Genomic DNA, 12954 nt, shown 5'->3' on the forward strand with positions numbered 1-12954 from the left:
TCCTTTCTTTCTTTGTTTCTTTTTAAGAAAGGAGCAAAGAGCTGGAAGCAGGACTCGATCTCAGGACCCTGACTGAGATCATGACCTGAGCTCAAGGCAGACACTTAATGACTGAGCCACGCAAGCGTCCCTGTCTAAAATTATATATAAAATGAATATAGGGGTCGCCTGGGGGGCTCAGTGGGTTAAGCCTCTGCCTTCGTGATCTCAGGGTCCTGGGATCGAGCCCTGCATCAGGCTCTCTGCTCAGCGGGGAGCCTCCTTCCCCCTCTCTCTGCCTGCCTCACTGCCTACTTGTGATCTCTCCGTCTCTCTGTCAAATAAATAAATAAAATCTTTAAAAATATATATAGGATTTACGGGGCGCCTGGGTGGCTCAGTGGTTTAAGCTGCTGCCTTCGGCTCAGGTCATGATCTCAGGGTCCTGGGATCGAGTCCCACGTCGGGCTCTCTGCACTGAAGGGAGTCTGCTTCCCTCTCACTCTCTCTGCCTGCCTCTCTGCCTACTTGTGATCTCTCTCTGTCAAAATTAATAAATAAAATCTTTAAAAAAAAAATATATATATATAGGATTTTACAAAATTGGGGAAATGCAAGCTATTCTAATCAGATTGATGGTTACCTCCTTGGAGGGGAGATTACAAAGGATCCTGAGGTGGGGCTTAGTGCTCCCCGTGGGGTCTGCTTGAGATTCTCTGTCTGTGTCTCTCCGCCCCTCCCCCTGCTCATGCGCGCGCGCACACACACACACACACACACACACGCTCGCGCGCGCTCTCTCTCTCTCTCTCGATAAATAAACTCTTCAAAAACAAAACAAAACAACAAAAAACAAAGGACCATGAGGAAACTTCTGGGAGTAGTGAATACAATCATTATCTTGACTGTGGAGATGGCTTCATGGGCATACTTCACGTCAAAACTCATGAAATTGTATACTTCAAAGATGTAGGGTTTGTGTCAATTATACCTCAATAATTAAAAAAAAAAAAAGTTGTAAAACAGACGGAGCCCAGGCTTTCCTGAAGTTTCTCCCGCTCACCTTACAAGGCCCTGCACTCCGACTGTGAGCTTCAGGAAGGCAGCAAGACCACACAGGGTCCGCTCTCTAGGCCCAGAGCCCAGCATATAGGGGGGCACGGTTGAACTCCCTACCTGCTGTCACACAGCTCACCTGGGCCTGAGATCCCTCTCTTGTCAGGGAGAAAAATATTTCCTTTCCTCCCTTCCAGGTTCTTAGGCTGGTTTAATAATTAAATGGAGGTAAAAACAGATTAACAGGATAAAAAAAAGTTTTTAAAAGATTTTACTTATTTATTTGACAGATACACAGCCAGAGAGGGAACACAAGCAGGAGGAGTGGGAGAGGGAGACGCAGGCTTCCTGCTAAGCAGGGAGCCCGATGTGGGGCTCCATCCCAGCACCCCGGGATCATGACCTGAGCCAAAGGCAGACGCTTAATGACTGAGCCACCCAGGGGCCCCACAAATTTAATCCTGTACACATGAAAGCCTATAAAAATATGGGACTCAAAGAAATGACGAAATCAGGCAGCTTTTACATCTTTCAGACAAAGAAACAATAGATTTGTGAACAATTGACATGCCAAGGAAGTCCGGGTTTGGAGTAGGGACTTGGGGGAAGTTACAAGCTTTATTTATGCAGTTTTCTCCGCCTCCAGCTCCCTATCTCTGGCGATAAGGCTGCCTTCTACCCTCCTGGTACGGGGAGGGCACCTTTCACATGGGAGATGTATTTCCTGCTTTCAGGGGGACAAGGGAGATTCAGAGTGTCCTTGGCAGTGGCTGCTTCTTAAGTAACTTCAATTCAAAATAGTCATTATGCTGAGGGGATGCATTTTGGGGTGACATATTTTGCTCCCCTTCATCTTCAAGCACACTCAAGTTCTAAAGAAAGCTGCTGTCTGGCAGCCCTGGACCCGGAGCAGTGAAGGGTATAGAAAGAGCGACATCTTTCGTAGGCCCTGTCCAGCTTCTATTTGCTCAGATCCAGTGACTGAAGACAGGTGGCCAGACCAGGCAGCCGCCTGGACTCTGGAGAGTTCAGGCTGCAAGGACAGCCTCGCCTGTATGGAGCCTGACGCTGGCTCCGAGGCCTGGTTCGACCTCGTTCAACGCGATCAAGGCACTTCTAGGCGGTGGAGACAGATTAAAGCAATGAACTCGAAAAACAAATTGCTTCAAGCCCAGGATCTGGACTTAGCACACATGTGGGCATGTCAACCCCCTAAGCTTTATTTCCGCATATGACAAATTGATAAGTAATAACAGCATTAGTTCCAGGGGATGTGGTCAGGATTAAATTAGTTTAACCTATGTAAGAGCCTCAGAATGGGGCCTGGCAAAGAGGAAGCCCTCACTAGGCATTCCTCGTTCTGTTTGATCCGGCAGTGGCATCGAGTTCCCCTTTCAGGATCCCCCCCGCCCCCCGAGCCTTTTTCCTACTTAGAAACTTCTGGATGGTTCTGAGTAGGGTGGGGTCACTAAAAATCTCACAAACCGGGCGCCTGGGTGGCTCAGTGGGTTAAGCCGCTGCCTTCGGCTCAGGTCATGATCTCGGGGTCCTGGGATCAAGTCCCACATAGGGCTCTCTGCTCAGAAGGGAGCCTGCTTCCCTCTCTCTCTCTCTCTGCCTGCCTCTCTATCTACTTGTGATCTGTCTCTGTCAAATAAATGTTTAAGAAAAAAAAAAAAAATCTCACAAACCTTGTTCTCATTTGGGAGTTCAGAACCTCAGGGTTCTTAGGGGGCCTGGGTGGCTCAGTCAGTTAAAGCCTCTGCCTTAAGCTCGGGTCATGATCTCAGCGTCCTGGGATCGAGCCCCGTGTTGGGCTCTCTGCTCGGTGGGGAGCCTGCTTCCTCCTCTCTCTCTACCTGCCTCTCTGCCTACTTGTGATCTCTGTCTGTCAAATAAAGAAATAAATCTTTAAAAAAAAAAAAAAAAGCACGTGACTCTTGATTTCAGCTCAGGTCACAATCTCCGGGTCTTGAGATCGAGCCCCGCATGGGGCTCTGCGCTCAGCTCCAATCTCAGCTCCGCTTGAGATTCTGTCTCCCTCTCCCTCCACCCCTACCTGCTGCTCGCTCTCTCAAAAACAAACAAACAAACCCCCACCAGTACCTCAGGGTCCTCATCTTAATGTTTTTTTCTCAATAAGTAATATTCCTTGAAATAATTTCAAATGTCTGGAAAAGTCGCAAGGAGTAGTACACAGATTCGTCACCTGTTCACATTTGGCTTTATCATTCTTTCTCTCTCTCTTGATTCTGGATGCACACACTCTCTTTTACATACATATCTAAATATATTTCTGGCTTATTAGAGAGTAAGTTGCAGACATCATACCGCTTTGCCCCCCGATTCTTTAGCATGTATTATGCCTGCAAACAGCCTCTTGTAACCACAGTACAATTAGTACGATTGTAAACATCGGGGACTCTAACTTCAGCACAAATACATTATGGAAAGCTTCAGTTCAAACGTCATCAGTTGCCCCCTAACTGTTCTTTCCGGCTTGAGCCGTCCTGCTGCTCTCCTGCCCACAGCCCCCGTGCTTCTGGAGAGAGCAAGATGGAGTCACTCATGTCCAGCAGGGGCCGGTGTCTAGCAATGACGCAAATTGCTAAGGGTATAGCAGCTTTGAGATGTCCCGAGACCAGATCAGCTGACACCCCAGAACCGATAACAGGCAGAAAAGCAGCGGGTCTGCAGTGGCCCAGGACCGCTGAAATCCCTCTAAAGAGGGAGGAGTGTGACAGCACCCAGTTCAGACCCCTCACACATGACCCCTTGCTGTCTGACCACTTTAAAAAAGGCGGCTGCCCCCCAAAGGCTCTGCCGATTGAGCTCTGAGCATAGCTGACATCCTCTGCAGCTTGACAGGCATACCGAGCAGGCGTCCAGGACTGACCCAGACGCCACCCAGGCCTTATCTCTCCTGCGCCCACAGACGGACTTCGTGTTTGCTGCATGTACTTCCCAGCCACTCTGTTATCTTGCATAGCGTGTGACTTGTCTTGTGTTCTGCTTTGTGTGCCCAGGGAGAAGCCAAGTCAATCACGTCCCCCAGTGCCCCTGAGTTTGGAATCCCGAACCTGCTTTCTAATCGTGTTACTCTCGCTTGGTGACCGAGGAAAGCTGACATGGTGGGAGGACACAGCTGGTGACCGTGGGCTTGTGGCTGGGAGGATACGAAGGGGCCGTTTTGCCCTGGAGCCCCTGTTTCAGTAGATCCGCCACTCTAGGTGGGATCACACGGGCGCCCCGCGGGGCTCTCGGAGGAGCTGAGCAGGTCCGGTCGCTGAAGTGAGGCTGTGGAGGCCGGCGAGGCCCCACGGGGGGCGGGGGGGAGGGAAGGACGCAGCCTCTTCGGGCACTCACAGGGCTGCTGGCCCCGGGAGTCGCCGCCGCCGCCGCCGCCGCCCAGACTCCCCCTCCTTCCCCCCGCCCGGGGGAGGTAGGCAGAGCATCCCCACCGTGACTCGGCGAAAGAGGACCTCGGACCGTGACTCAGCGAAAACAGACCTCGGGACCGTGACTCAGCGAAAACAGGCCGCGATCGTGACTCCGCGCACAGCCTGCCAGCGTGACTCAGCAGGGAAGGGCGGCCGGGTTGCCCAGTACAGGGTTACTCAGCGGGAGGCCGGCCCGCCCCGCCCCCTGTCCCGTTCCGCCCCGCCCCCTCCGGCTGAGGTCCGGCCGCCTCCAGTGCCGGTGGGGGCCGGGCTTCAGGGAGCCCGGGAGTGGCAGGCACCCGGGCTACCTGAGCAGGTGACCTAGAGCCGGTGACTCGGCCACTCCCGGCGTCGTGGGCAGCATGGGGATGGCTGCAGCGGCCTGGGAGGGTCCCCGGGACCAGGGAGCGATCCCACCATTTCCTGCGCCCCGCTCAGCAAACGCGGGGCTTAGTGTCCGCATCTTTAAACCGAGGGGCAGAGAAAGGCTCCCTTCCCTTGATGGCATTCCGTGGGTGTATGTTTTTATTTTATTATTATTTTTTTAATAATAATTCTCAGTAAGAACTGAATTTTTAAAAAAGATTTTATTTATTTACTTGACAAAGATCACGAGTAGGCAGAGAGGCGGGGGTGGGGGGGAGCAGGCTCCTGCAGAGCAGAGAGCTCGGTTGAGGGGGTGGGGCTTGATCCCAGAACCGTGAGACCATGACCTGAGCAGAAGGCAGAGGCTCAACCCACTGCGCCACCTGGGCATCCCTGTGCTTTTATTTTAAATAATCCCTTTTTCTCCCCTAGTTAGAATATGCAGCTGGGCACCTTACGCCACTGAAGTCTATGATCCCCAACCTGCAGACAACCATTGTTGATGTTCTAGTGTATTTATGAGGATTAAAAAAATAATCAGCTCTATCACGTCCACAGAGGAGTATATATATACAGTATGGTTCTGCGTAAGGAACAATGATACCGGGAATGTAGCTTATAAAGCAGCTGTTCCTCTTTTTCTATACAAATTCTATGTGATTGTGATCACAATGTCTACGGTATATCTTTGTCTTCCTTTGGCTTAATGAACATAACTTTTTCCCCAAATTATAACAAGGCCCTCCTAAGCATTATCTCGATGGCCTCACAAAAATCCATTCAGGAGACGGATTCATTCATTCACACGGTATCCTGAGTGCCTGTCGCCTACTGCTAAACCCTTGGGGCTGCTTCCTATTTATTTTTTTCCTATTGAAGGAGAAAGATAAGGAGTATTTGAAACAATCTCAGTGGCTTTCCCATACTAGGGAAAGGGTGTTTTTCACATCAGAGGATTGCCTTTTTTTTAATTTTTGAACATATGTTGCTGACTTCCCCTGCTCCCCAAAGGTGCAGAAGTAAAAACAGAGGAGGAAAAAGGTGGGTGGTAAGGGATTTCCGAGACCTCGGCCTTCAACAGGTGATAGAAAGCAGGTAAGTTGACTTCTCCCTGAGGCTTACCTAAGGCTCACCATACTTCAGAGGCCCACAAACATGTTTAATGTTAATTTCTTTTAAAATCAGAAGAAAACAGGGGCGCCTGCGTGTTTCAGTCGGTAGAGCCTCTGACTCTTGATTTTGGCCCAGGTCATGATCTCAGGGTCCTGGGATGGAGCCCCGTGTTGGGTTCCTTGGTCAGTGGGGAGTCTGCTTCTCTCTCTCCCTCTGCACCTGTGTGTGCTTTCTCTCTTCCACTCAAATAAATAAAATCTTTAAAAAATAATAATAAGGGGCGCCTTGGTGGGTCAGTGGGTTAAGCCTCTGCCTTTGGCTCAGGTCATGATCTCAGGGTCCTGGGATCGAGCCCCACATCGGGCTCTCTGCTCAGCAGGGGGCATCCTTCCCCCTCTCTCTCTGCCTACTTGTGATCTTTTTCTGTCAAATAAATAAATAAAATCTTTAAAAAAATAAAATAATGAATCCAGTCTGTGGTGTCATCATCTTTATATTACCACAGTCCTACAATGCAATTTTTAATTTTAATTGAATTTTTATTTATGTAATTATTATTACTTTTTTTAATGGAGGAGAGGGTCCTCAAAGGCAAAGGTGCCATGAGCCCAGGAAAGTCAGAATGCATCCTTGCTGGCAAGCTGGGGTCTAGGACGAGAAAGTGAGCAGTAAGACATTGCCAGGGGTGAGAAATGGCCATGGGCATGCCAGCAGGGGTTGCTGCCTGGACCTGGCGCCTGGCTGTGGTCCTCCCCTGCAAACCCTCAGTCAGCTCTAACATTCCCAAGGACTCCGATGCGGCTCTGTGTGGGAATGGAGGACGAGGCCCTTGGAGAAGAGATAGAGGAGGGGTCTGAAGCAGGCAAGGGGAACAAGGGGGAGCTCATAGGGCGGTGAGCTCCCCCAACAAGGGGTGCCCTGGCAGGTGGTGGGGCTGGGAGCTTTGCGTTGGAAAAATTAAAGGATTTATTTTTCCTTTTCCTTTTCCTAATTAATGGGAAGACCAAGAACTTGGGCTACCAGGGAAGCACACATCGGGGTTACAAATTACTGTAAAGCACAGCGTAAGGAGCATCTTCAGGTGAAGTGTTTCCTGCATTTTTGATTATGGGTTTAGATGGAAACCCAAGAGCAGAATTCCTGCGCCAAGCATAGAACTATTTTTTTTAATTTAATTTTATTTTTTCAGTGTTCCAAGATTCATTGCTTATGCACCACACCCAGTGCTCCCTACAATCCGTGCCCTCCACAATACCCACCACCAGGCTCCCCCATCCCCCCACTCCCCTCCCCTCCAAAACCCTCAGTTTGTTTCTCAGAGTCCACAGTCTCTCATGGCTCATCTCCCCCTCCAATTTCCCCAACTCCCTTCTCTTCTTCACCCAGTGTCCTCTGTGTTATTCCTTATCAAGCATAGAACTATTTTTTTTTAAGATTTTATTTATTTGTCAGAAAGAGAGAAAAAGCTCACAAGCAGGCAGAGAGGCAGGCAGAGGTGGAGAGAGAAGCAGGCTCCCTGCCAAGCAAGAAGCCCGAAGCAGGACTGGATCCCAGGATACTGGGATCACGACCTGAGCCAAAGGCAGTGACTTAATCCACTGAGCCACCCAGGCATCCCAAGCATAGAACTATTTTTAAGCCTTTTGGAGTCTTGGGGTGCCTGGTTGGCTCAGTCAGTGGAGCATGTGACCCTTGATCTCGGGGTTGTGAGTTTGAGCCCCACGTTAGGGGGAGAGATTACTTAAAATTAAAAGAAAAAAGACTTTTAAAAAAGATGTATTTAGGGGTGCTTGGGTGGCTCAGTGGGTTAAAGCCTCTGCCTTCTGCTCAGGTCATGACGCCAGTGTTCTGGGATCGAGCCCCGCATCAGGCTTTTTGCTCAGTGGGGAGCCTGCTTCCTCCTCTCTCTCTGCCTGCCTCTCTGCCTACTTGTGATCTCTGTCTGTCAAATGAATAATAAAAAAAAAAAAGATGTATTTATTTGAGGGGGGCCAGAGGGCATGGGGGGAGGGGAGAGAGAGAGAGAGAGAGAGAAGGAGAGAAGCGGACTGAGCATGAAGCCTGACGTGGGGTGGATCCCAGGACTCTGAGATCATGACCTGAGGCCAAAATCAAGAGTTGGACACTCAGCCGACTGACCCACCCGGGCACTGCCCCCTGCCCAAAAAAGGATTTTAGGGTCTTTTACTTAATTATAGGTAAAAGTAAACGATTACTTCTTATAACTGTATTTCTCACCTTTCTATAGTAAATACGACTTTTGTCACATTCCTGGCCGGAGCTTGCTTCAGTCTGAGTGACAGCCAGGAGAAGACCCCCCTCCCCCCCCCAGCACTCTGCAGGATGGGCTGCTGTTTGGCTGCAAGGGAAGGCACTGAGGGGTCTGGGACCCACCCCCTAAGGAAGGAAGACCACACACCAGGGCTTCGGGAAGACGGCTGTTACCTTGCACCCCGGGCTGGGAGGAGTCCTATCACAGGTCACTTGGCATAGCTTTGCCCCCGAGCAGCTGACTGGGCAGTTGGGTGTACGTAGTGTGTGTGCTTGGGGTGGGGAGGGGTGAGGAGGTGGGGAGAGGTGGCAGGAGTGGGTGAGGAGGTTGGTGGTGGTGGTGCCGAAGGCGGAGGAAGCACGTTCTCTCTCCTGGCATGTGCCCCCAGCAGCGCCCTCCTGCCCGGAGCTCAGCCTCAGTGCTCTGCGGGGAGGAGAAACATGATTTGCCCCCTTTGTTCCCCTGTGGAGTCTGGGGTGAAGCTCCAGGGAGACTTAGGGTCTGTTTTAAGCAGAATTGTGCCCTACCCCCAAATTCACTTGCGGAAGCCCTAAGCCCCAGCACCTTTCAGCGTGACTGTGTTTGGAGATGAACCTTCACAGAGGAGATGAAGTTAAAACCATGCTCTTCAGGGCACCTGGGTGGCTCAGTGGGTTAGGCCTCTGCCTTCAGCTCGGGTCATGATCTCAGGGTCCTGGGATCGAGTCCCACATCGGGCTCTCAGCTTGGCGGGGAGCCTGCTTCCTCCTCTTTCTCTGCCTGCCTCTCTGCCTATTTGTGATCTCTCTCTCTCTCTCTCTCTCTGTCAAATAAATAAATAAAATCTCAAAAACAAAACCAAAAAGGGGCGCCTGGGTGGCTCAGTGGGTTAAGCCGCTGCCTTCGGCTCAGGTCATGATCTAAGGGTCCTGGGATCGAGTCCCACATCGGGCTCTCTGCTCAGCAGGGAGCCTGCTTCCCTCTCTCTCTCTCTGCCTGCCTCTCTATCTACCTGTGATCTCTCTCTGTCAAATAAATAAATAAAAAATATTAAAAAAAACAAAACAGGGGGCACCTGGGTGGCTCAGTGGGTTAAGCCGCTGCCTTCGGCTCAGATCATGATCCCAGGGTCCTGGGATCGAGCCCCACATCGGGCTCTCTGCTCAGCGGGAAGCCTGTTTCCTCCTCTCTCTCTCTCTGCCTGCTTGTGATCTCTATCTGTCAAATAAATAAATAAAATCTTTAAAAATAAATAAATAAATAAATAAAAAATAAATAAAAAAACAAAACAAAACCAAAAAAAACCAAAACCAAAAAAAACCGTGCTCTTCGGATGGGCCCCGATCCAGTGGAACGGGTGTCCTTCTAGAAGAACGACCCCGGGCTCGTGCACAGAGGGAGGACCTGCGAGGACACACCAAGAAAGCTGCTGGCAAGCCACAGAGAGGCCTTGGAAGAAACCGCCCCTGCTGGCGTCTGGACCTTCGGCCTGAGAGCAGTGAAAAGAGAAGTTCGTGATTGTTTGGGCCACCCAGTCTGTGGCGCTGGGTCACAGCCCGTGCCTGGCACACTGACGCCGGGCCCGAGACTCGAGACCGGAAGGGGCCGAAAGAGCAGGCCTGTTCAACTTCTCCTTCCTCTCCTCTCCTCCCTCCCTTTTTATTTTGAAAAAAAAAAAAAAAAAAAAAAAAAAAAAGCCAGGCCTACGAAAAAAGCGGACACAGACAGCACCGTGCACACCAGCACACCCTTCCCTTGGATCACACCTTGTCGGGAATTTGCTGCTTTGGGGTCCCTCTCTTTCTCTTTTATTATTATTTTTCCAGAATCATCTGAGAGTACGTTGCAGATACCCTGACACTTCACCGATAGGAGTCAGGACACGTCTGCGTTGTCCTCATCACAGTAGAGACATAATGCTGATGCTTTAACATCCTTTACGGTGAGCCCATACTCACACTTTCCCGGGGATCCCCCAAAATAGTCCTTTGGAGGACCCCCGGAATCCAGCCAAGGTTCATGCCCTCCTTTTTGCTGTCATGTCTTCTTAGGTCTCTCACGACATTGACTCTGGAAGAATTGTTTGGAAGGACAGGTCAGTTGCCTTTGAAAATGGCTCATGGTTTGGATTTGTCTTTTTTCCCTCATGGTTAGATTCTGGTGGAACCTTCCTGGCCAGAGGTCTAGAGGGTCATGTTACATCTCCTCATCAGGGAGAACCGAGGAAACTGAAGCCCAGCTAGTTGGTGGCAGAGTTTAGATGCATTTCACTACCAGATTTTTTAAAAAAGATTTTATTTATTTATTTGACAGACAGAGATCACAAGTAGGCAGAGAGGCAGGCAGACAGAGAGGGGGAAACAGGCTCCCCGCTGAGCAGAGAGCCCGATGCGGGGCTCGATTCCAAGACCCTGAGATCATGACCTGAGCCCAAGACAGAGGCTTTAACCCACTGAGCCACCCAGGTGACCCTGTACCAGATTTTTTAAAAAGGATTTTATGTATTTATCTGAGAGAGAGAGAGAGAGAAAGCAAACGGGGTGGGGAGGGGCAGAAGGAGAGGGAGAAGCAGACTCCCTGCTGAGCAGGGGACCCCATGACGATTCCGGGGCTCAATCCCAGGATCCGGAGATTATGACCCCAGCCAGAGGCATACGCTTAACAGACTGAGCCACCTAGGCGCCCTTCAGTACCAGATTTTTTGTTTGCCTTTATCAAGTCTGTGACTGATTGTGTAGCACAGGAAATGTGCCTTTGTGCCAAGTGGGGGGTGTTCATTAAACAAAGGAAACAAGATCTATTAATATAAGCAATGCTGTTCTTCCTTGTAAAGCCTGGTTAAACACACACGTAGGACACAGCTTTGCTTCTCATTTGGAATAAGCCATGTGACCTGAATAAGTCATTTAACATCTCTGGGCCTCGGTTTTCCTATCTGTGAGATGGGGATAATAATGGTATCTCCCTCCCAAGTTTGTGTGACATGAAATTATCCATGTCAAATACTTAGCATGGTGCCTGGCCTGTAATTAATTGCTCAATAAAAAGGAATTATTCTCATGGATGTGTTTTTTTTATAATTATAATTACTGACAAATAAAAGCGCTCTAGCCTTATCACTTCCGTGCTTCCCCAGTCCCTGAAGTGAGTGAGCAGGAATGGGGTAGAGGCGGTAAGAGTGGCCAGGCTGTTGCTTGACCTTGAGCAAGCCCCCCTAGGAGGAAGGATGTGACCTGAAGGCTGAGTGTCCCAGGATTCTCTGCAGGGCCCAGGACTCTGGGCTGCACAACTCCATACTGCGGCCCCTGTGAGTGGTGTCTGAGGTGCGGCCTCTTTCCCCAGAGCCCCTGGGGGAGGTCATTCTCCATGTAACCCTGGTAAAAGATGGGGTACACCTCCAGCCTCCCCTGGGGGAGGAGGACTCATTAAATTTCCGGCATGAGCATCTTGTGGCCAGTGTGAGACCCCGCACGGCTCTTGTCCTCTGGCTGTGAACGCGCCGTGTTTGGGTGACTTCTCCCCTGCCTAGGTCCCCAGGTGCCTCTCCCTGCCAGCCCACCACGGACATGCGTGTGCACAGAAAACCACCCTTTTGGGGCATCTGGGTGGCTCAGTGGGTTAAGTCTCTTGCCTTCAGCGCAGGTCATGATCTCAGGGTCCTGGGATCGAACACGCATCGGGTTCTCTGCTCAGCAGGGAGCCTGCTTCTCCCTCTCTCTCTGCCTGACTCTCTGCCTACTTGTGATCTCTCTGTCAAATAAAGAAAATCTTAAAAAAAAAAAAAAAAAGAAAACTACCCTTTCCTGGGGATGTCATGTCTAGCCCAGTGACTATAGTCAGCAATCCTGTCTTACATGCTTGAAAGTGGCTAAGAGAGCAGATCTTAAAAATTCTCATCACAGGGACGCATGGGAGGCTCAGTCAGTGAAGCAAGTGTCTGTCTCAGTTCAGGTCGTGTTCGCAGGGTCCTGGAATCGAGTTCCGCATTGGGCTCCCTGCTCGGTGGGGAGCCTGCTTTTCCCTCTGCCTGCCGCTCTCCCTGCCTGTGCTCACCTGTGCACTCTCTCTCTCTCTGACAAATAAATAAATAAAATGTTAAAAAAAAAATCTAAACACAGAAAGAAATGATAAACCCAGAGAGGGGACAAATGTTAACTACATTTGTGGTGACCATTTCGCAAGGTACACATCCGTGAAATCATAGTGTTGCGTACCTTGAACTAGCATAAAGTTATAGGTCAATTACATCTCAATAAAACTGGGAGGGGGAAAAGAAGAAAGGTTCTGTTGTTGGAGCAGTAGAGGGGGAGGCTTGCGTAGGACCTCAGCATCACCCAGGCCACCCACCGCGGCCCCTCAACCGCCCTGCTCCCTACCCAGCTTCCCCCCTCCGAGGGCTGCTCAGCTCCCCTTCCTCTCTCTGCACCCACAGGGTGGACAAGGAGAGACGGGATCAGGATTAGGTCAAGGGAGACAGGATCATAGCGAGGAATGAAGACTGTGGGTCACTGTGTCCCCCCCACCAGAGAGGAGCGTGTCTGTGGCTGACCAGGGTCCCCCCTCCCCCGTCACTCCCTGCCAGCCTGCCGAGCCTGCCGAGCCTGGCCGTCTCCTCAGGTTTCCCAGTGAGCCCCACGGGACAGTCCACCTTGCCGCCCAGGGCAGAGCTCCTCAAAACGGTCTCTGGAGGACTGGAGTGGGTGCTGCGTGCCCCACCCCTCCGAGAGTCTAGATCTCTTTGGTCCCCGA

This window comes from Meles meles, chromosome 7 (genome assembly GCF_922984935.1).
Source record: "Meles meles chromosome 7, mMelMel3.1 paternal haplotype, whole genome shotgun sequence".
NCBI classification, from domain to species: Eukaryota; Metazoa; Chordata; class Mammalia; order Carnivora; family Mustelidae; genus Meles; species Meles meles.